Genomic DNA, 21,859 nt, shown 5'->3' on the forward strand with positions numbered 1-21,859 from the left:
AACTGGCACTAGTGTCAATAAGGGCATCTACACAAACACCTTCAACCAAAACTGACAACATGTTCGATGGACGCTCCGGAGGCATTGTAAGTTTCCCACGTGATGCAGTTTCCCCTCCCGAAACTGCATTAGCTAGTTTTCCGAGTGCTGGTCGGTGACGTAGGTCGCAGGCCGAAGGCGCGACAGCGCCCGACGGCCTGGCGATGGTGAGCGGCGTCGCGTATCGCGCGGCCTACGAGAAAGGTCGGTTGGTGGCTCAGGTGGCGATGGTGAACGGCGTGAGAAAGACGGGTGCGTACGCTGCACGTAGTCGAAGTAATTCGGACGTACATAATCGCGTTCGTAGGCTGCGTAGCCGCGTCGTTCGTCACGTTGGCGCCTTCGACAAAACCGGGAGATGTGGCCCCGGATGCCACAATAATAGCAGACTGGCCGGCCATTGTTGGCGTCGTGGTGTGGCGGGACATAAGTGGGCGTGGTTTGCAACCGAGGCATGGCGGCCACATAGCCGGGCGGAGCCTGTGTCGTAATGGGACTGAGCGGAAGAGGATGCCGACCAGCCACATCCGAATAAGATGGCGCTGCCACAGAAACAGGTTGGGTGGGAGCGGAAGTACGGGCATAGCCGCGAGCTCCTCAACGATATTCCGTAGGCCAGGCACAGAAGGAGCTTTGCGGACACAGTGTGCGCACTGGGAAATATTGGCGTGCATCTCCTCGCGAATTATAGAGCGTATCAACTCACGCAGGTCTTAATTTCCCAGATGGTGGGTAGGAGCCGTGTCTTGACGAAGATGGATGTACTGTAGTTCGTCGAGACGCTTACAAGTGGAGATCACGTCCGACACGATTGTGGGGTTCTGCGTTGCCAGTGTGGGGAACGCGAACTCACCGATTCCTTTCAGAACGTGGCGTACACGGTCACCTTCCGGCATGTTATTGTCAGCGCGACGACACAGCGCCAGAACATCCTCGATATATGAGGTGTACGTTTCATGCGCCTGTTGCACACGGGTCTCGAGTTTCGCGCTGTCGCTCCGAGCTTTAGAAGAGCCGAAAATCCGGCGGAACTGAGCAACGAAATCGGCCCAGTCGGTGATGGTATGCCGGTTATTTAGATACCACGTCTCGGCAACCTTGGTCAGGGAGAACGAAACATTTTGCCGCTTGAGGTTATCGTCCCAGCGGTTGAATGCGCTCACCCTAATCAGAATAGGAAATAAGGGGCTCGTTGTAATGACATATCAATAAGGGTTGGCAGTCAAGAAAACCTCGGAAAGCAAAGGGGAGGATGTTGTAGGTCATTGAAACAGATAAAAAATTTGGAAAGAAAGAAAGTGGAGAAAAACAACAAGCCCCTCATTTCCTATTCTCATTCGCTACATGCATAGCGAGGGCCTCTGTTATGGCAGACTTGGTGCCACAGGGAGCTTAAGAGGGTTCAACGCTGATCGACCACTCTCGACATATCGTAGACATTCGAGTCACGGCCCGGGGGTTAGAAAGAAGGTCCCCTTCACCCCGAGAAGTCGGAGTGGCGCTGGCTACCACCCCCAAGCACAGGAAAAAATTACATTGACATAAATACCCCAGAAACTGGAGGGAAAATCGCCCCGCCGGTAGCGTAGTGGTTATCGCACCAGACCGCTATTCTGGAGGTCGTGGGTTCGGTTCCCACCTGGCGAGCATTTTTTCTCCACTTTCTTTCTTTCCAAATTCTTTATCTGGCGCTACACTTTCAAGTTGGGTTTTCTCGTTTTCGTAGCCCGTGCCGGATTGTCTATATATATATATATATATATATATATATATATATATATATATATATATATATATATATATATATATATATATATATATATATATATATATATATATATATATATATATATATATATTACCGCTCATATGTCTTGCATGCCGGACCTTGTAGACAATCCGGCACGGGCTACGAAAACGAAAAAACCCAACTTTAAAGTGTAGCGCTGCCACCCCACGAGCTTTTGTCCGTGACGGCAATGGCTTAGAACCGTATCAGCCACCCGAACCCATTACAATCTCTTTTGACGCCTTCCTAAAGTCGTTATAAACACGTGTTGCACCATGTTTATGGTTAACGGCCCCCGCGCCTAGGGCCATCGAGTTTTATTCAACGTTCGCCGCAGCCCATTAGCACGAACCAGCCAGCGGTTTTTTAAACGACGCTAGGCTTTGGGTCGTTTTATTTCCTCTTTTCTTTCTACAGTGATCCGATTCCCCGAGGCAGCGAGAAGCGGAACGCTCGAAATTGTTTGCTCCGGGGCATTACCTCGATTGCTGGGCGTTTCTGCTCTTTACAGGATTTACCACCCGACGATGAATCATCACGGATTCTGTTTTCTTTTACAGCGAAGCTGTTTACTTCCATCCCCCACTGGCACGATCGTGTCCGCACGGCGACAAAATCCTGCGAGCGAAAATGCGATACGCTGTGCCTCAATTTTGCGGAAGGTGGCTGAACGAACAGTGGGCAATCGCCCCCTCCATTCAATGGGACCTGACGTTTCACTTCTTCATCACGTGACATAGCCGCCCAAACTAGAACGACTACCGCTCTTCCCCCCGGGATTATCTGACGTTGTGCTAACGTTGCGCTGTGAGGCCTAACGGCGTCAACACCTACCGTAACGTCACCTACACAGTGAGCTCGGTGTTGCTTGGCAGTGCTTAGGCGGAGTGTTCGGCTCCTTACCGGCCCGCCCCAGTGCCTCAGTGGCTAAGGCGTTGTGGTGCTGAGCCCAAGGACGATTTAGGCTGCGGGGGATGCTATTTAAAAAGACACTGTACTGATTTGTAAACATTGCGGGATTTATAGCGCAAATTGTAGTATGGAATCTATAGTCTATGTTTCGACCGCCGTCCGTGCGTTTACGCGACTTTATTCAGTAGAAAAAGCAATGCGGAAATGCTGTGCTCCTCTCTGCATCGTCCTTGCTAATTTCCTATGACATTTCGTATGACGTCAAAAGATGGCTTGGCTTAGCGGCGCTACTACACGACTCGCCGACCCTCGGAGAGAATCAATCGGTCCAGAGTTCAGTCGGCTGGCGGCCGGCGGGTCGTCAAAATTCATTCGCTTAGTTGAAACCAAGCCACGGAACGTTTGTTCCTGGAAGAATGTGTTTTTCATTTGTTAGTCTGTAGACTGTATCAAGCTGTAAGTCTAAGTCGCTACACAGAAGCACACATGCGACGTTTTCTGACTGGCATGCAGTAGAAAAATCTAATGCCGACTGAAGCCGGGAGAAAGTCAGCGAAGGTTATATACGTACTAGGGAATTAAAATCAACCGAACCTCGCATCGCACCGCGTGAAACCAGGGTACGGCAAGCATTTTTTGCGCTGTCCGAACTAGCACAGCACTCAGTCGCACGCCACACATCTGCAAACGATTTTCCGTCTAAGGAATGCAGTCGCTAGATACGAGATATTTGTGGAAATTTGGGGGACGCTTACTGCACGACCGCGATACAAGAGATAGCCATCTAAGCTGATTGAAATGCTAAAATGAAATAAAAATTTAAAGTGGCTATACATTATATACTTTATATTTCCGCCCTTTGCATCGCTGGCTTATGGCCGAGTTGTTTGGAGCACTAGGTGTAATGTTTTGCCAGTCCCAAGTTTGAATCCCCGATAGTGCATGTTTTTTATTTTTTTTCGGCCGATGTTTTCTATACTGAATCCTCCATGTTTGCGCTGTAACGTTCATTGCTCCACGAGCGAGTTCGCAGAACTCGCGCAGACTGATACTGACGCGCTGGCGAGTTCTCGTTGGCGTGCTGTTGCCATTAGCACCGACTACTTGCGGGCAGTGGGCACAGGCCAGACTCAGCAGACCCTTGGCCTGGTACGAACATGCCTCTTACGATAGCGACACGAGCCCGGAAAGCTCCAAAGATGGGGCAAAAGCGCATCGAATTTGAGCGTCTGCAGTGAATCGGAAGGCGTTCATTTACTGCGTGCGCCTCGCCTAGTGATGGGCAGTTCGGGGAGGGAAATCCATCGCATTCATCCGTCCTTATTTCCCTCCCCGAACTGCCCATCATGCGGCATTCCCGCTACCTTATCCCACACCATGTGGGCTTGTCCCAATGATCCTTTTCCCTCCATCACCTGCGACGAGCACTGGGAGAGGGCGCTGGGCAGCTCTGATCCGGAGGTTCAAGCCTCCCTGACGAATCGGGCTGCCATTGTCGCCGCCAGGCTAAAGCCAGCGGCCACCACGTCCAAGGAACAGAGCTTGACTAAATAAAGTTTACCTCCTCCTCCTCCTCCTCGCCTAGTGATTTGTTACGATCCCAAGCCGTGCTGGTAGGCTTACCTGACGCATTTTCCAGCCGACAACACGGCGGAAGCGCGGTATGCCTATTACTGAGACATCGAGAATGCCCATCCGGCGATAACGTCGGAGGCCAAGCATGTTTTTTAGTACCGAAACCTAAACTGCTTTGAATTCTAACCTTGGACATCGTCCAATAACGCAGCCCCTTGTATTGGTATCACTGCTGTCAGTTGGTGTGCCGCCGCAAACCACGCATGGTAGTTTTTTTTTTCTTACATGCTCTATAAAATAAATACCGCTGTAATGCAGATTGTTTTTAAAACGAGAAGGTTAATATAATCCGACGGAGAAGGACGAAGTTGTAGTCTTCGGACAAGGACAAGATGTATTAACGGGCAAATCCAAAACAACTACAAAAAGAAAAATTAACATTAGCTGAGAAGTCCAGTCTCTAGAAAAGGAAGTCCTACCCAAAAAAACAGTTCGGGCTCACGTCCTAAAATTCGATGGCTGGCTCGATGCGATGGCCGCTGGCGCTGTGACCTTGAAGTGGGCGCTGGCCGTTGCGAAGGGGTGAAGGGCCGTTGAACCTCGTGCGCTGGCTAGTGGCGTAGCAGACTCTCTAGGGGCGTCGTAGACAATTTTGAAAGCGAAAGGGAGGAGGTGGCTCGGCCTTGAGGTCTCCTGGACGTTCGCCACCAGCGGAGAACTCGCCGATTGCCCCGTTCTTCCTACCTCCGACATGCCACACCACTTCCGCTTCTCTTCCTCATCCTCCTCCTTCTTCGCCGCGTCTTCTTTTCTTTTCGACACCAGCACGAGCGCTTCGTCGTCTTCACTTCTGTTTCTCCGGCTACTGTCTCCTCAAAAGCGCCTCCTCACAACCGCCTTATCACCCGGATAAACCGTGAAAAGTGTGTTTATTTCGGCCAGTCTACGCAGTGCAAGCAAGAATAGGAGCTTGACAAACTCACTTCAGTGTCCCTTTAAATGGGGGCAAAAAGCCAAAATTCTTGTGTGTGTGGATATTTCGGCGCATGCTAAAGACCTCCAAGCGGTAAAAAAACCCCGGATCCCTCCCCTAGGCTCGCGTCATAGCCCAGGCGTAGCGTCGGTGCGTTAAACCCCAAAGCGAATTAAACTCCTAACCCGCACCAGAGTCCTTCAAGTGAAGGACTCTGCCCGCACCAAAAATGCGAGAATTTCAGTGGCAAAGTAGTAGTGCCGAAAATACGCGGGACTTTCTTTTAGCGCAGTGTCACGGCAGTGCGCGTTGTGCCGTGAAACTCCTACGTAGTAACACTGACTGAGGCTTATATGACAGCGATTGCGCAAAACATACAAGGACAAGGAATCAAACACAAGGACGAAAACACGAAAAAAAAACACAAACACCATGGATGGAACAGAAGATGACCTTATGTGCAACAGTGAGGACTGCGGCTCAAGTGATAGTATAGCGGGACCAGTGACACTGAGTAAATTGTGACTTTCGCCTTGCAGTCAGTGTATTCTACTTGCTAAACATACGTTTTTTTCTGTCTACATACTATGTTATAGAGATCTGTACAGTAGCCGGGACATATAGAATAATGCCGGACGAGAAGGTAGTTCAGAGAAGATAGACATCCCACCAGTAACGGCAGAACTTGTAAGGAAAGCTTCGAAAAGAATGAAAAGGGGCAAAGCACCTGGTGAGGATCAGATAACAGCAGACCTCTTGAAGGATGGCGGAGAAATTATACTTGAAAAACTGGCAAACCTGCATACGGAATGCCTAATGACCGCGAGTGTACCGGAATCTTGAAAGAACGCGAGCATCATCCTAACCCATAACAAATGTCACATGAAGGACTTGAAAAATTACAGGCCGATCAAGTTACTGTCAGTCGCCCACAAAGTACTCACCAAGGTAATCGCTAACAGAATTTCTGCCACCTTAGATTTCAGTCAACCTAAAGAACAACCAGGATTTCGTAAAGGCTATTCAACAATGGACCATATTCACACGATCAATCAAGCGATAGAGAAGTGCGCTGAGTATACTGAACCCCTATATATAGCCTTCATATATTATGAGAAAGCATTTGACTCGGTCGAAACCCTAGCAGTCATTCAGGCATTACGGATCCAGGGAGTAGATTAGCATTATGTAAGAAAACTAGATGATATTTACAATGGATCCACAGCTACCATCATCCTCTATAAGGAGAGCAGTAAAATACCTATGAGGAAGGGCGTCAGACAAGGAGACACAATCTCTCCAATGTTATTCACAGCATGTTTACAAGAAGTATTCAGAAGATTGGTTTGGGAACAGGTGGGAGTATGGGTTAATGGAGAGTACCTCAGTAACCTAAGATTTGCTGATGATGTTGCCTTGCTAAGTAACTCGGGGGACGAATTGCAAAGCATGCTTCCCGCACTGGACAAACAGAGTAGAACCGTGGGCCTGAAAATTAATATGCAGAAAACTAAAGTAATGATGAATGACCTCGGGACAGCACAGCGGCTTGAGATAGGTGGCGAGGCAATGGAAGTGGTAAGCGAATATGTCTACTTAGGCCAAGTTGTGACCCCGGATTCCAACCATGAGACAGAGATAATTAGAAGAATAAGAATGGGTGGAGTGCGTAGGGCAGGCATTCTCAGATAATGAATGGCTGCCTACCATTGTCTCTGAAGAAGAAAGTGTATGACAGCAGCATCTTACCGGTACTTACCAACGGGGCAGAAACTTTGAGTCTCACTAAGAGGGTTCAACTTAAATTGAGGACGACCCAAAACGGAAGATGATAGGTTTAACATTAAGGGATAAGAAGAGAGCGGAGTGGGTCAGGGAACAAACGCGTGTTAAGGACATATTAGTAGAAATTAAGCAGAAGAAATGGACGTGGGCGGCATGTAATGCGAAGGCAAGGTAACCGTTGGTCATTAAAGGAGCCATGAAGAGAAAATGCAAGTTGGTTTTATTCGAAAGATTTCGTGTTTTATAGTGCCCCCAGCGCTTGTCCGGATACAAACGGTGCTTTATTCACTGAGAAATTAAACAATTTAGGTTAAAATTTTGATTTTCCCGCTCAATCGTGCGTTTTCGTGGTCCCAAGTGACATCACGGGAACCGACCGCTCTGCAGCCTAGAGTACCTTCATTCACGCATCCGCCGTACAGGGTAGAGACACGTAACGCTGGCGCCGCCATGTTCGGTTGCTCGCTCGCCGCCAAAGCAAGTCATTGGGTCAAAACCGCGCTAAAATTATCGCCGCAACGCGGTTTACTGAAGAAGTTTGAATCATATTGTCTGTTTCGCGTTGCTAGGTCTCGTGGGAAACGAAAAGAATAACGCGTTGAGCCCGTTGGCCCAATTGCGGCGGCACGGGACCGTTCAAAGGTTGTCTCCACCCTGTACAGCGGTGTTGGTTTGTTCCCGCGTTTCTTTACGTTCCGTAACCTAGATGGCGCCACCATACCATGGCAAGCGTTTGGTATGTTTTTGCCCGCATTTAAACCTGGCTTGTTTTTGTTCTGGGAGAAAATATTCGTTCCCTGAAACAGTGCTCGCTCGACAAATGGGGTCACGTAAGACACCGTTGCTTGCGTCAATCGGCCAGTGTCGTCTGAGATAACCCCAAGCCCCGTAGTGCTGTGCAGCTAAACCAAAGCATGCTGTGCGCAGTACGAACAGCAGAACGCATCAGTTCTTCTATGTTTACATGTGCTTTCGTAACTTCCACTGTTTGTCCCATCATTCTTATTGCTTTGTAAAGAATGTGCCCTAAACTTAAGCGCAAATCGCTCGTTCGTCTAGTTTGTAAGCTCTACCTAATTTTCGTCTGCTTCTGTCAGCCTCCGCCAATCGCAGAGCTGAGCCCATGTGACATCACAGGTTCTGTTGCGGGAAATGAGCTGGTGGGTCGCATGACCATTCCCGTTTTTCCTAATTATGTAGCTTATTTGAGCGAAGTTTACGTTAAAAGTGGTGTCAGTATGATTCTAACGACACAATCTTTTGAATGAACCAAACTTGTGTTTTCTCTTCATGGCTCCTTTAAGGGTAACAGAGTGGAGCCCTAGAGAAGGCAAGCGTTGCAGGTGGCGGCAGAAAGTTAGATAGGCAGATGAGATCAACAAGTTTGCCCGGATAAATTGGTTGCAGTTAGCACTGGACCGGGATAATTGGAGAATAATGGGAGAGGCCTTTGCCCTACAGTGGGCGTAGATAGGCTGGAGGTGATGATGATGATGAGTATGTGATGCGCTGCTTGAGCAGTAGCTTTGGTGCAGCCTTTCCTGTGTCAATTGTGATGGAAGTACGCGAGGATTGTTTTCTTTTCCGGCGGGCTGAAAGTGGCGGTGCTGATTATGCGCGCGAAAATGTGGTATTCCGTAGAAGGGCACGCAGAACCTAAAATTGCGCTGAAAGAGACAGAACGGCAGAACAAGCAGAAATGATCTTCGCTCGGCAAATGGGGCACTGCGGCACCGGCCTGCCTTTTTGCGTGCGTCATCTACTTTAGCTCTGTTTTTACAGCGAAGGTGTCGACGCTAGCTTCCGTAAAGAAATGTGTGCGTGGATTTTAACAATATATATCCGTATATGTGTTAAGGTAATTGGTTGAAGGGTCCCTAGTGTGACATTTTGGCCTGTGTCTCTCCCACCTAATCACACACGCACCACCGTTGGCCCGTTTAGGCGTGCACGGTTGGTACGGGGGGTAGGGAACCGGGGCGTGCGCATAGAGGAAGCCTGGCTTCATGCGATGTGCGGCTCAGGTGTTCCGTGTTCTGGCGTGTGAATAAGAAAGTAACTTTGTTTTCAAAAGTACCGCCTAGTCCGGAGCTTCCGGGATAGCCGACAGTACCACCTCTGCGCGCTCGACCAGCGTCCTTTGCACTTCAACGCTAGAGTGGGCCAGCCTCCTTCCCATCGAGTGGGGTACCGTAGGATTGGGTATGGGCTGCGCCCTCCCGCGTGCAAGTGACGACGCCTGCATCCCCGGTCCTACCGATTTCACCGATTCTCTTCCACCTGTGTTGCCTTCCCCCGCTTTGCGTTCAATGCACGGACACTGGGTGCAATAATATCCGGAGTGCATGTTCTCTTGTCGTTTCCTTTTGTATTAATAGACAATAACACCGACGCAGTGCCCGTTGTGTCACAGGGAAATTTCAACGTGGTCGTATCACGGCCAGATGCAGTTTGACCGCTGTCCACCGTGGTCGAGCGATTTCGGTTGATTTCTTACTCAGAGAGTGCCTACGACGCGAGAGCGAAATGGAAAACCCCATGTTAGCCCGCTAGAATAAAGCTCCAGTAATTACAAGTTTCATTCAACTAAGTAGTTAGGAAGTATGCTTAATAGTTAATTGCGAAAAAACGTGTTTTGTTCTATGCACTCTTTGAGCTGCGCACAGCTGCGCTGGTCATTCTTCTTCAGAGAGTGGAACGGCGCTGAGTTTTTCGTTCTTCCATGATGACATATGTAGGACTGGCAAGGTCGGGGAATACAGCTTCTTACAAAACAATAAAGTCCGTACCATGCCGATAGTTGTCTCTGCTATATCGATTATCGTTTGTATCCGTTGAAAAACGTGAACTGGGCCGTTCTCCATGCCCTGAAAATTTTACGGCTATACCAGGCACACGCGGCGCTCGCTGCCTTCGTAGTGATGACGCGTTTGGATATATGGAAGATCGGACAAAGGAAGGGGTGTGTAGAGAAAGATTGACCTTTCAGTGACCTTTCAGTTCAAGAGCAGAAGTTATTCATGTATAAAATTTGCGCAGATTAATTTAAAACTATGTGATGATCTTTTCTTCATTGTTTTCCTGTGGAAACGCACTTACCAAAATATTGGTAGTTTTACATACCCTGAAGCTATACTGCACTGCGAGACGCCCCATGCGTTGCGTTGAGGCAGAATAATTTAAACCACCCGGGGACCTTAAACGATGGTCAAAATGTCCACACACGAAATCTTCACATTTTTGTTTTTCGTCTAGTATATCAGAAAAACGTCCTCGCATCGTCCGGCGATCGTCCCCGCATCTTTGTGGTCAAGAGCCAACGACTTAAAACAGCAATTCCTGCGAGTCAGACTTGTCTAGTGTTTACACTTCCCAATTATGCAACCTTTTAATTTAATTATAGAATGAAACAAATACGCAAAATTTGGGTGTAGGCCTTCACCGTTGCGCAGTGCAGCAATCCTGGGGCCGGATTGTTCCTCCACAATCGCAGCGACGAAAGGACGAACTCGGCGCCTGCAGGCTGCCGAGAGAGTGAAATTTTGTTTGCTCAGCCTTCCACTTTGCTTCACACTACCAGTAGCAGCATACCATTGCAACATTGGTGCGCATTCCGTTCCTCATGTTGAGACCACGATGAGAGGGTTATAGTGTAGTGGCTGATCTTAAGGGGAATGTGCGTGAGAATACGAAGCTGATGGTGCGTGAAAGATCGGGCATTAGCAACAACGAATGGTCGAGCCACCCACCCGTCGTGAAACGGTAACGGTTACATCGTTTTTCGGTTCGGCTCCAGTTCAACACACACACATATATATATATATATATATATATATATATATATATATATATATATATATATATATATATATATATATATATATATATATATATATATATATATAATATACATATATATATGTACAAAATGTTTTTTGAATACGGTAAAAAAAGAGAAGAGATTTAAATAATAACGTTTCGGCCGAGGGACCGGCCTTCGTCAGACTTTTTTAGTCTGAAAGAAAGTGGTGAAAAAATGCCCGCCGGGTGCGACCCGAACCCACGGCCTCCAGAATAGCGGTCTGGTGCGATAACCACTACGCTACCGGCGGGGCAGTTTCCCCACCACTTTCTCGGGTATTTATGTTAAGGTATTTTTTGTTTACTGCACTTGGGGTGGTAGCCAGCGCCACTCTAACTTGTCGGGGTGAACGGGACCTTTTTAACCCCCGTGCCGTGACTCGAGTGTCTACATGTCGAGAGTGGTCGACCCGCGTTGAACCCTCTTAAGCTCCCTATGGCACCAAGACTGCCATAACAGAAGCCCTCGCTATGCATGTAGCCAATCAGAATAGGAAATGAGGGGCTCGTTGTAATAAGACAGAAATAAGGGTTGGCAGTCAAGAAAACCTCGGAAAGCAAAGGGGAGGATGTGGTACGTCACTGAAACAGATAAAGAATTTGGAAAGAAAGAAAGTGGAGAAAGAATTCCCGCCAGGTGGGATCCGAACCCACGACCTCCAGAATACCGGTCTGGTGCGATAACCACTACGCTAGCGGCGGGGCGATTTTCCCCTCCACTTTCAGGGGTATCTATGTCAATGTAATTTTTTTCCCGTGTTTGGGGGTGGTAGCCAGCGCCACTCCGACTTCTCAAGGTGAAGGGTACCTTCTTTTTAACCCCCGGGCCGTGACTCGAGTGTCTACGACATGTCGAGAGTGGTCGACCAGCGTTGAACCCTCTTGAGCCCCCTATGGCACTAAGACTGCCATAACGGAGGCCCTCGCTATGCATGTAGCGAATCAGAATAGCAAATGAGGGGCTCGTTGTAATAAGGCAGAAATAGGGGTTGGCAGTGAAGAAAACATCGGAAAGCAAAGGGGAGGATGTGGTAGGTCATTGAAACAGATAAAGAATTTGGAAAGAAAGTGGAGAAAATATACATACATACATACATACATACATACATACATACATACATACATACATACATACATACATACATACATACATACATACATACATACATACATACATACATACATACATACATACATACATACATACATACATATTTCCACAAATCAAATTTCTTGGTATTTGCTTCAATGAAAAGCTGTCATGGAATGGTCAGGTATCGAAGATCTTTGAAGAATTAAGCAGAACTGTTGGGTGTTTATACAGAATCGCAAAACTTAGTGCCTCCATGGTTGAAGTTGGCACTGTGTTATACCGTCTTGTATACCAAATTGTCGTACTGTTTATTGATCGGGGACATTACAACTGGTTCAAACTATCATAAGCTCTTACTCCTCCAGAAAAAAGCTTTGGGTGCAATAGAAGGCTATCAAGGCAAGCCGATTGATCTGCCCACACACCCTCTATTAAAAAAATAAAATCCTAAAATCCAAACAAATATACTGTCTTCGTCTGCTCCAGTACATACACCGAAACCGCTTAATTAGATCCCTGTCTTCATGAAACACGAGAAACTAAATACTACCGGCGTACCCAAAAAAAGACCGTACCCAAAATTCGCACAAACTATGGCAAACAAAGGATGCAGTTTAAGATGCCCGCAGCTCTAAACTTGCTTCCGTTCGATTGTGAATATGAGACATCTCAAAGAAATCCCTCAAGATGTGTTAAGAAACATTTGATCGAATGCAATCCAGAACTTCTCTGAGGACGCTGTGTATTCATATGTTTTTCAGTGTTTTTTCCTCTGGAGATAACCTGCGCTCGTTATTTTTACTCTTACGCGAGTACAGGGCTACACTCCGATATTCTCAACCCTTCATCTGTGCGTTGCAGTGTTTGTTACTTGGTCTTTTGTTATGCTCAGTATTTTTATTTTTAATCTTACACGTGTAGAGGGCTAGACAAGAATGTACTCTTAACCTTTCCACTGTGTGTTGCAGTATTGTTATTTGGTCTTTCTTTGCGTGTAGGACATGTGTAAAGATGTACTGCCTGCTTTGTAATGATGTCTTATCGCGTCTATTCCGTCTATTTTTTTAACTTCTTCAGTAACGGCTTCTAAACAGCTTCCAAACTGTAAAGAGAGCCGGGAACTTGTCAGGCCTCATGGCCTTTTGTCTCGGCTTCCTCTTTCGCTTCAGAAAGAAATAAACTTCAAACTTCAAACTTATTCGGCGCTAGCTACAAAGCACCTTCAAGCAGCCAAATAGCCCTGGCAAAGAAGGAGGGCATCTTTGATGTGTGTTCTTACTCACGCCACGCATATATATATATATATATATATATATATATATATATATATATATATATATATATATATATATATATATATATATATATATATATATATATATTGAGGGAGACGTCAAAGGCAGCCGTCACCCAGAAGAGACGTCGCAGAGTCAGTCGGGACGGCGCGTTTATTCCGAGAGGCAACCGAGAATACCAGCCCGAGGAATGATGATGTGGATGGGTATGAGAAACAGATGAGGTGCGACATGGTGATGGTAATGGTCTTGAGAAGCAGAAGGAGTGCAAGGTGGATTGGACACCAAAGTAGCAGGCACCTTCCATGTGTCCTTGAAGCGAGCACTATCGTAGCTTACACACAAATGCTCACACTTTCCCCCCCCCTCCTCCGTGGAAGCGACCACCTGGGAGCAGTCTTTCACGAAGTGCGAGGCGTGAACGGTTTCAGTCTAGATACGTGAACGATCTCCGTGCCCCTGTAGCGGCGGTCCGTAGGGGGAGTACAAGGCGCGACGCGATAATTAACCGGGGAGGTTTCCTCCAGGATGGTGTAAGGGCCAAGAAATCGATTTAGGAATTTTTCACAGAGTCCGGGCTTGCGAATGGGCGTCCAAAGGAGGACCTTATCGCCAGGGTGGAACTGTACGGCACGATGCGTGGCGTCATAGCGAAGTTTGCGGTCGTGCTGGCAGGCTTCCGTGTTCAAGCGAGCAAGGCGACGGCAGTGATCGAGACGAGAGATAAACTGCTCGGATAACGGACTTGACGTAGGTACGGGAGCAGAAAAGAAGGTGGTGTCTAGAAGAAAAGATGGTTGGCGGCCAAAAACGAGGAAAAATGGCGAATAACCAGTGGTCTTCTGAACAGCGCTGTTGTAAGCGAATGTAACAAACGGAAGAATTGCGTCCCAGTTTGTGTGGTCGGGCCGGATATACATGGAAATCATATCGGATAGAGTACGGTGGAAGCGTTCGGTTAGTCCATTTGTTTGCGGATGGTAGGCTGACGTGGTTTTGTGCACTGTGTTGGAGGAACGAAGAACTTCTTTAACAATGTTAGACAGGAAAGTCCGGCCGCGATCACTCAAGAGGACTCTGGGGGCACCATGGCGCAAGATAATTGCGCGCAAGAAGAAGTCGGCTACCTCAGCAGCACAACCGGAACGAAGGGGAGCTGTCTCCGCGTACCTTGTGAGGTGGTCAACGGCCGTCACCACCCAGCGATATCCGGCAGTCGTGGTAGGTAAAGGGCCGTAAAGGTCGATTCCCACAGTTTCGAACGGTGCCGACGGGCAAGGCAGTGGCTGTAGGAGTCCGGCAGGAGCGGACGTCGGGCACTTGCGCTGCTGGCACGAGACGCACGACGCAATGTAGCGGGCGACACAAGTGGCAAGACCAGGCCAAAAAAACCGGCTGCGAACACGATCGTATGTCTTATGGAAACCTAAATGGCCAGCTGTTGCATCATCGTGCAAGGCTTGAAGTATCTTTGGGCGGAGAGAGCGCGGCGCAACAGGAACCCACCGGTACCCTGAGGGGTGGTGAGTGGAACGGTGAAGCACTCCGCCGAAAAGCCGAAATTGTTGAAGTTGACGGCGATAGCGGCTGTTCACGGGTGTTTTGGAGCCGATGAGCTGCTCTATAATTCCACGGCAGTAACAATCTGATTGTTGAAGCGTCGCCAAATTTGAGATATCGTCAGTTGGGATGTCGACGACAGGAGCGATGGTACGTAGTGCGCTACGTGAGGTAGTCGAAGGAGGAACGTCAGGAGGATCTAGCGGACATCGGGAAAGGGCATCTGCATCAAGGTGCTTCTTGCCGGATTTGTAAATTACGGTAAAGTCGTATTCTTGAAGTCGAATTATCCAGCGGCCGAGGCGGCCGGTCAGATTTTTCTGTGACTGCAACCAGCAGAGAGCATGATGGTCTGTTACCACTGTGAAGTGACGGCCGTAGAGGTATGGGCGGAATTTCTGAACCGCCCAAACAACAGCGAGACACTCCTGCTCGGTAATCGGGTAATTTTTCTCGGCATGACTGAGAGAGCGGCTGGCGTAGGAAACAACCCTTTCTCTGTGTTGGTCATCCGTCTGCAAGAGAACAGCACCTAAGCCATGTCCACTGGCGTCCGTATGGAGAAGGACCGGTCGGGACTCGTCAAAGTGGCACAGTACTGGACCGGAAGTAAGGGCTTTTTTCAACGCTTGAAAGGCGTCTTCACATTCTTCAGACCACACAAAGGGTGTTCCTGAGTGCATGAGCTTGTTGAGGGGGGAAGCCAGGGTAGCGAAATTTCGGACAAAGCGACGGAAGTACGAAGCCAGACCCAGGAAGCTACGCAGATTCTTTTGATGCAATGGCTGTGGAAAGTTGACGACAGCGGCAATCTTCTCAGGGTCTGGGCGAATTCCGTCCTTGCTCACGACGTGTCCCAAAACTTTAATGCTTCGACTAGCAAAGCGGCACTTCTTAGTATTAAGTTGCAGGCCCGCATTCGCAAGGCAGGTGAGGACTTCGTCCAGTCGCTTCAGGTGCTCACGGAAACTCGAAGAAAAGACAACGATATCGTCGAGATAACAAAAGCACGATTTCCATTTGAGACCGCGAAGAACTGTATCGATCATCCGCTCGAATGTTGCAGGGGCGTTGCAAAGACCGAACGGCAAAACATTAAACTCATACAGCCCGTCGGGGGTGGCGAACGCGGTCTTCTCTTTATCGGCCTCGTGCATGGGGATCTGCCAATACCCCGAGCGCAGATCAAGACTTGAAAAATATTCTGCTCCTTGTAAACAATCTAGGGCGTCATCAATTCGTGGCATCGGGTAGACATCTTTTCGTGTAATCTTGTTCAGTGCGCGATAATCAACGCAAAATCGCACTGATCCGTCCTTTTTCTGCACGAGAACAACCGGAGATGACCACGGACTGGTTGACGGCCGAATGATGTTCCGCTGAAGCATATCGGTGACGTTGTCGCTAATAATTTTCCTTTCTGAGGAGGACACACGGTAAGGACGGCGGTGAATAATGCGAGACCCATCGGTTTCGATGCGATGCGTTGCCACCGACGTCTGACCGAGTTTGGTGCAGTTAGCGTCAAATAAAGATTTGTGTTTGGTCAGAAGCGCCATTAACGCTTCGGTCTCAGCCGGGGAGAGGTCAGAACCCATCGTTGCGGTTAGATCACATCCAGGAGAGCCGGAATTCACATGAGCAGGGGATGACACTGCACAGAGCGGGAAAATACAGGTGGCCTCCGAGTCAGCAACACTAGCAATTGTAGTGCGCTTACGTAGGAACATGGGCTCACGATTGGTGTTAACGGCGATTATATCGGCAGCTCCATGTGAAAATCGCACGAGACTCGTTGCGATCACCAGACCTCTGGCCAGAAAGCGAGGAGTGGGAACGATGAGGACGTCACCTTCACAAAATTGATCCGAACTAATGGAGATGACTTTCTCACAGCAGGGGTCGAGGACGTAATCCGCGCTGGCCACTAAGCGCTGCTGCGGCGCGTCAGGAACACTTGAATCGTCTGTTTCCGTCAGTTCGATGTCGGGGTGGTGACAGGAGATTACGGCGGATGCAGACGAGAGGAAGTCCCACCCTAAAATGAGATGATGGGCGCAATGCGGCAAAACCGCACACTGTATGTGATGCCGAATTCCATCTATAAAAACACGCACAGTACAATATCCGGTAGGTTCGATTGCTCCTTGATTCGCATTACATAGGGAGGGGCCAGTGTACGGGGTTTTCACTTTGCGTAGCTCCGAACAAAAATTACCATCAATGACTGAAATACTGGCTCCTGTGTCAACAAGTGCATCAACCTTTACACCTTCTACTTCGACTCTGACAGTGTTCGAGGGTCTTTCTGGAGGAGTTGTCGTTGTTCGCACTAGTGCAGTTTTCCCTCCAAAAACTGCAGAAGCTAGTTTTCCTGGTGGGTGTTAGTAGCGTGGGTGGCAGGACGGAGGGGCGACAAGGAACGACGGTACGGCGAAGGCGAGCGGCGGCGTGCAGCACGATGACTCGGAGGCTCGAGTGGCCCTGGAGGCGAAGAAGGGCGACGCGGAGGGGAAACGTGTTCGATACGCCGATAGCCGTAGGGAAACCGGGAATAGTCACGTTCGAACGGGGCGTAGCCTCTTCGCTCGTCTTGCTGACGTCGACGACAGAAACGAGAAATGTGGCCCCTGATTCCACAATAGTAGCACACTGGGCCATCTCCAGGAAACCGTTGACGGCCCGGTCGCATGGAGGTGTAATAATGCGGAGAAGCAGGTGCTGCGGCAATCGCTGTCACATGGGCCTGCGGCGACGGTGGCTCAACCTGCAAGGGCGGTTTGGCCGCAATCGCGGAGTAGGACGGCGCGTAGACGGTGGCCAGGGGAGGACTCGTGGGCGGGTAGGACTGCGTGCAGACGGTGGCAAGAGGAGGACGTGCGGGTGTATATCCCGTAATGGATGTTAGCTCCTCTCTGACAATATCTCGGAGCTCAGGCGCATTGGTGTGACAGTGGTCACGCGACGAGCAAGGCGAGTCGTGGTGCTGCAGTTCTTCGCGAATGATCGCGCGAATGAGACTGCGCAGGTTCGAGTCCCCATATTGATGAGAGGCCCAAGCCTCGTGGCGAAGGCGAATAGACTGTAGTTGGTCCAGCCGTTGACAAGTCTTGCGGACATCGCTAACGCTTGCAGGATTTTCCACAGCCAGAGCGTTAAAGGCAAACGGAGCGATACCTTTCAATATATGACGCACCTGGTCAGCCTCTGGCATGGTTTCATCCACTTGGCGACAAAGAGCGACGACGTCCTCAATGTATGAGGCGAATGTCTCATCAGGGCATTGAATGCGTGAGGCAAGCTTTTGTCTGGCTACTTCTGCGCGAATGGACGGCGTGCCGAAAATTTTTCGTAGCTCCTGAGTAAAGCCGGTCCAGTCTGTGATAGTGTGTTCGTTGTTACGGAACCACGTCTTGGCCGCCTCGTGCAGGGAGAAGGCGACGATTCGGAGCTTGAATGCGTCATCCCACCGATTAAAGCTGCTGACCCGATTATAGCTATCCAGCCAGTCGTCGACATCCTCACCTCGACGGCCATAAAAACCTGGCGGATCGCGTTGGTGGCTGGTGATGGTAAACGCAGCAGGCACGGCAGCTGACGCTCCGGGGGGGCTGTTCCCGCTCTCGTGCTGCATCCTCAGAGGCAAGCGCCTACCGGAACGGAGCTCCAGGTGTGCGAATGGGAAAGACCGAGGACAGGACCTAGGTGCACCTCCACCACTTGAGGGAGACGTCAAAGGCAGCCGTCACCCAGAAGAGACGTCGCAGAGTCAGTCGGGACGGCGCGTTTATTCCGAGAGGCAACCGAGAATACCAGCCCGAGGAATGATGATGTGGATGGGTATGAGAAACAGATGAGGTGCGACATGGTGATGGTAATGGTCTTGAGAAGCAGAAGGAGTGCAAGGTGGATTGGACACCAAAGTAGCAGGCACCTTCCATGTGTCCTTGAAGCGAGCACTATCGTAGCTTACACACAAATGCTCACAATATATATATATATATATATATATATATGTGTGTGTGTGTGTGCGTGAGTGAGTGTGTGTGCTTTCGGTTTGTGACTCATCGATAGCGTTCTTTCGAGCTAGCGCACTGTTGCAACATAATACTACGAAGTAAAATCTAGAGTGCAATTTTAATTTTTTAAGGTCACTGCGACAAAGCAAGCATTTATTTCGCCTTATCCCTCGCCGCTGAAGACAAAGATCAGCTTACGTAATGTCGCCCTTAAAACGTGGGGAGCGAGCAGTTTGTCCGGATTTTGAAAAACGAGCCCATCATTTTGGCGAGCTTGGCTTTCTTTACCAGAGATACTTACATAAAACCTTATTACCGAGGGCTGCTCGCACCGCGAAAACGAAGACATGTGAAGTGGTGTTTCAAGCTTGAAGGGGCCCGTGAATACGGTCTGTATTGAATTTTTGAGCACGTAAAGCACGGGAGACTGTTATAAAACGCCTTGGTGCATTTAATCGGCTCAATGGCGGCTAAGTAGTAAGAAAATTGAGTTCCTGGGTGCTCTCGTAAAATAAAAAAAAAGTAAGCGAATTTTTCGCGATTAATAGGAATCGTTATATCGTTGGGAATGCTTTAAAAACCAGAAGTAAGGCTTTTCTTTGGTTCATAAAATTGTTGGGATATACAAAAACCCATATATTTGCAATGAGTTTCTCGTGCAGTTAAGCCATAACATACACGCAAAACGGGCGTCAATATCGTCAAAAAGCATTGATATAAAATTTTATCCTGTCTATTTTTGTTGCTGAAGCATTTCTAAGGCAGTTCGTAATTTTTATAGGCAGCACCAACTTTCAATTGGTCGAAGGCATGGCGAGAACATTCTCCCCGGGCCGTCTCCGAGAGGGAACCAAAGCAACAGAGAGACGCATGTCCAAAGACTATGCCTGTTCACACATACGCAGAAATAGTGTCACACTACAAACAGGCTCGTCGAAAATATCCAGCGCCGGACCACCGACTAGCCAAGGAAGACGCCACCACGCTAGGAAGACTGCAAACAAACACTTATCCTCACAACAGCATACTTCACGCCATGTACCCGACACAATACACTGCCAACTGAAAATACTGCCCGCAGACAGGCGCCCTTACCACATCGTTCGGGGATGCCCCCACACGCCGAACTAACAACAAACCCCAGTCCCTCCTTTCAGCAGTGGGTGGAGATGCTGACCAGTTCTGACCTCTCCGACCAGCAAACGTTGGTGGAGAGATTGAAGAAGGCCGGTAGACTCCAAGGGGTCCTGGACTGAGTACTCCTCTCCCACGGTGGGTGCCCCTGACACCAGCACCTTGCTGTTTAATACAAGTTTATTCCTCCTTTTCCTCCTCGCTTGTACCTCCCTCGCCTTTATAGTTGTAAAAGAAAGAACAAGGAAGTTTGCTTTAGAAACGCCATATCAGGTACATCTTCTTTAGGACACGCCCAGTCGTCCCACATTCAACGATAAAAATGGGTATAACTGTGTGTGGATACAATAATCGGTGCTCCGCGAAGATGTGCATGGAAAAAGCATCTGATCTATGGTTCTTGGTCTGTGCTTCTGCCCAGGAGCAAAACGAGGCAAGGGATCTTGTTCCTTTTTTTATGAATGATTTTGATTACTATAGCGACTCTGTCTTTTTAAGGAACAATCAATTAAGGAACAATTTAGAATATTATACAGGTTCTTTTATACACGTTTATGTCGGACGATCTTTGGGCCCATTTTTGCGCTTAACTTACACCTTTATACTTAAACTGTGCCGCTACAAACATACATACGGGCACTAATTTTAGTTCCTACCTCTGGTCCTTAATTGAGAAGAACTTTGTGCTTCATATGAACCTTCGAAGTATCCACGTGCTGCAGCTAATTTGGAGAGTGAACAAAAATGCACCAAACTGCTTTTTGCGTTCACAGGCATCTAAGAAACTTTCGCTTCGGAACTTTATTTTCGCAGCTATGATGGCGTAATGGTGGTACAAGGGTATCTTGCGTTCTTTCCATTGCTGTGAAGAGCGGAGCAGTCACGGACCGTCGAATGGGGAGTGGCAAACTTATCGGTAAAACGTAACGCGACACGCCACAAAAAAAAAAAAAAAAAAAAAAAAACAAATGCTCGAAACCTGCACTCTGCGCACTCTCCCGAACACGCACCGACGGTAGGTTGCGCCCGAACTGCCGGTCTGCAAAGAACGGGCCGGCGTAAAAGAGAACACCCCGAAACGGCCGCAACAAAAGGTAAAAAAAAAACCGGTTAGATAGCACCAGGCGGCAGTTCCTGTGAAAGGCGAGGAGGGGAAGAAGAGGGTGTATAAGAAAAAAGGTAGAGCGTAACGTCTTGAGGGGGAAAAAGGGCTAAAGTGCAGAAGCTTGTCCAAGCAGAAATCACCAGTGAAAGCGACCCGTGGGAGTCGGTGGGGCGCGGAAGCAATAAAGGCGCACCACAAAATGGCCGACTCGTGCGCCGGAAGGTTAAAAACAGGGACAACAGTGCTGTAACGTAATTTCCGGTACAACCACGGAGCGCTAAGAACACGCGACGCGCACACCCACATTTCTTGATGCCCAGGAATTTTTTTCGCGTTGAAACCGCATCCGCATGCACACTATAAACCAGCCGCGTGTAAACCAGTGTTGGCAGTAGGCCTTATATATTGAGTTTGGACGACGCTCACCCTATGAGGACCACAGTAACGATGCAATTGAGCAGCTCCTAAAGCTGATATGCAGAGAGTTTTCGTCTTGTTCAAAAATATTAAATAACAAAAAAGGCTGGTGTCCTTCTCGCCGACACTAAGAGCCCTCAGCTGCCCCTATCTGGTATGGGTTCGTGACAATGGCCCATAAAATGCTGATAAAACGCCGCGCTCTTCGTCGCTTTCCAAGATGCAACTGTAAAATCAATATATAGATAAGACAGAAAACACATCAAATTCTTCTGTTCAACATATTTAAATGACAGAGTAAC

General features: G+C 48.6%; 2 non-coding genes across 2 annotated transcripts; one reads left to right on the forward strand and one right to left on the reverse strand.

The window, feature by feature from the left end:
• The first annotated feature begins 1,613 nt into the window (after positions 1-1,613).
• Positions 1,614-1,686, forward strand: Trnas-gcu (transfer RNA serine (anticodon GCU)). Its single transcript has one exon. It is a non-coding gene; the product is annotated as a tRNA-Ser (tRNA).
• Positions 1,687-11,112: 9,426 nt separating this feature from the next.
• On the reverse strand, positions 11,113-11,185 carry Trnas-gcu (transfer RNA serine (anticodon GCU)). Its single transcript has one exon. It is a non-coding gene; the product is annotated as a tRNA-Ser (tRNA).
• Positions 11,186-21,859: the final 10,674 nt, after the last annotated feature.

Source organism: Haemaphysalis longicornis, unplaced genomic scaffold, assembly GCF_048455015.1.
Source record: "Haemaphysalis longicornis isolate Haplotype H1 unplaced genomic scaffold, Haemaphysalis longicornis Haplotype H1 scaffold_2, whole genome shotgun sequence".
In the NCBI taxonomy this organism is placed as follows: domain Eukaryota; kingdom Metazoa; phylum Arthropoda; class Arachnida; order Ixodida; family Ixodidae; genus Haemaphysalis; species Haemaphysalis longicornis.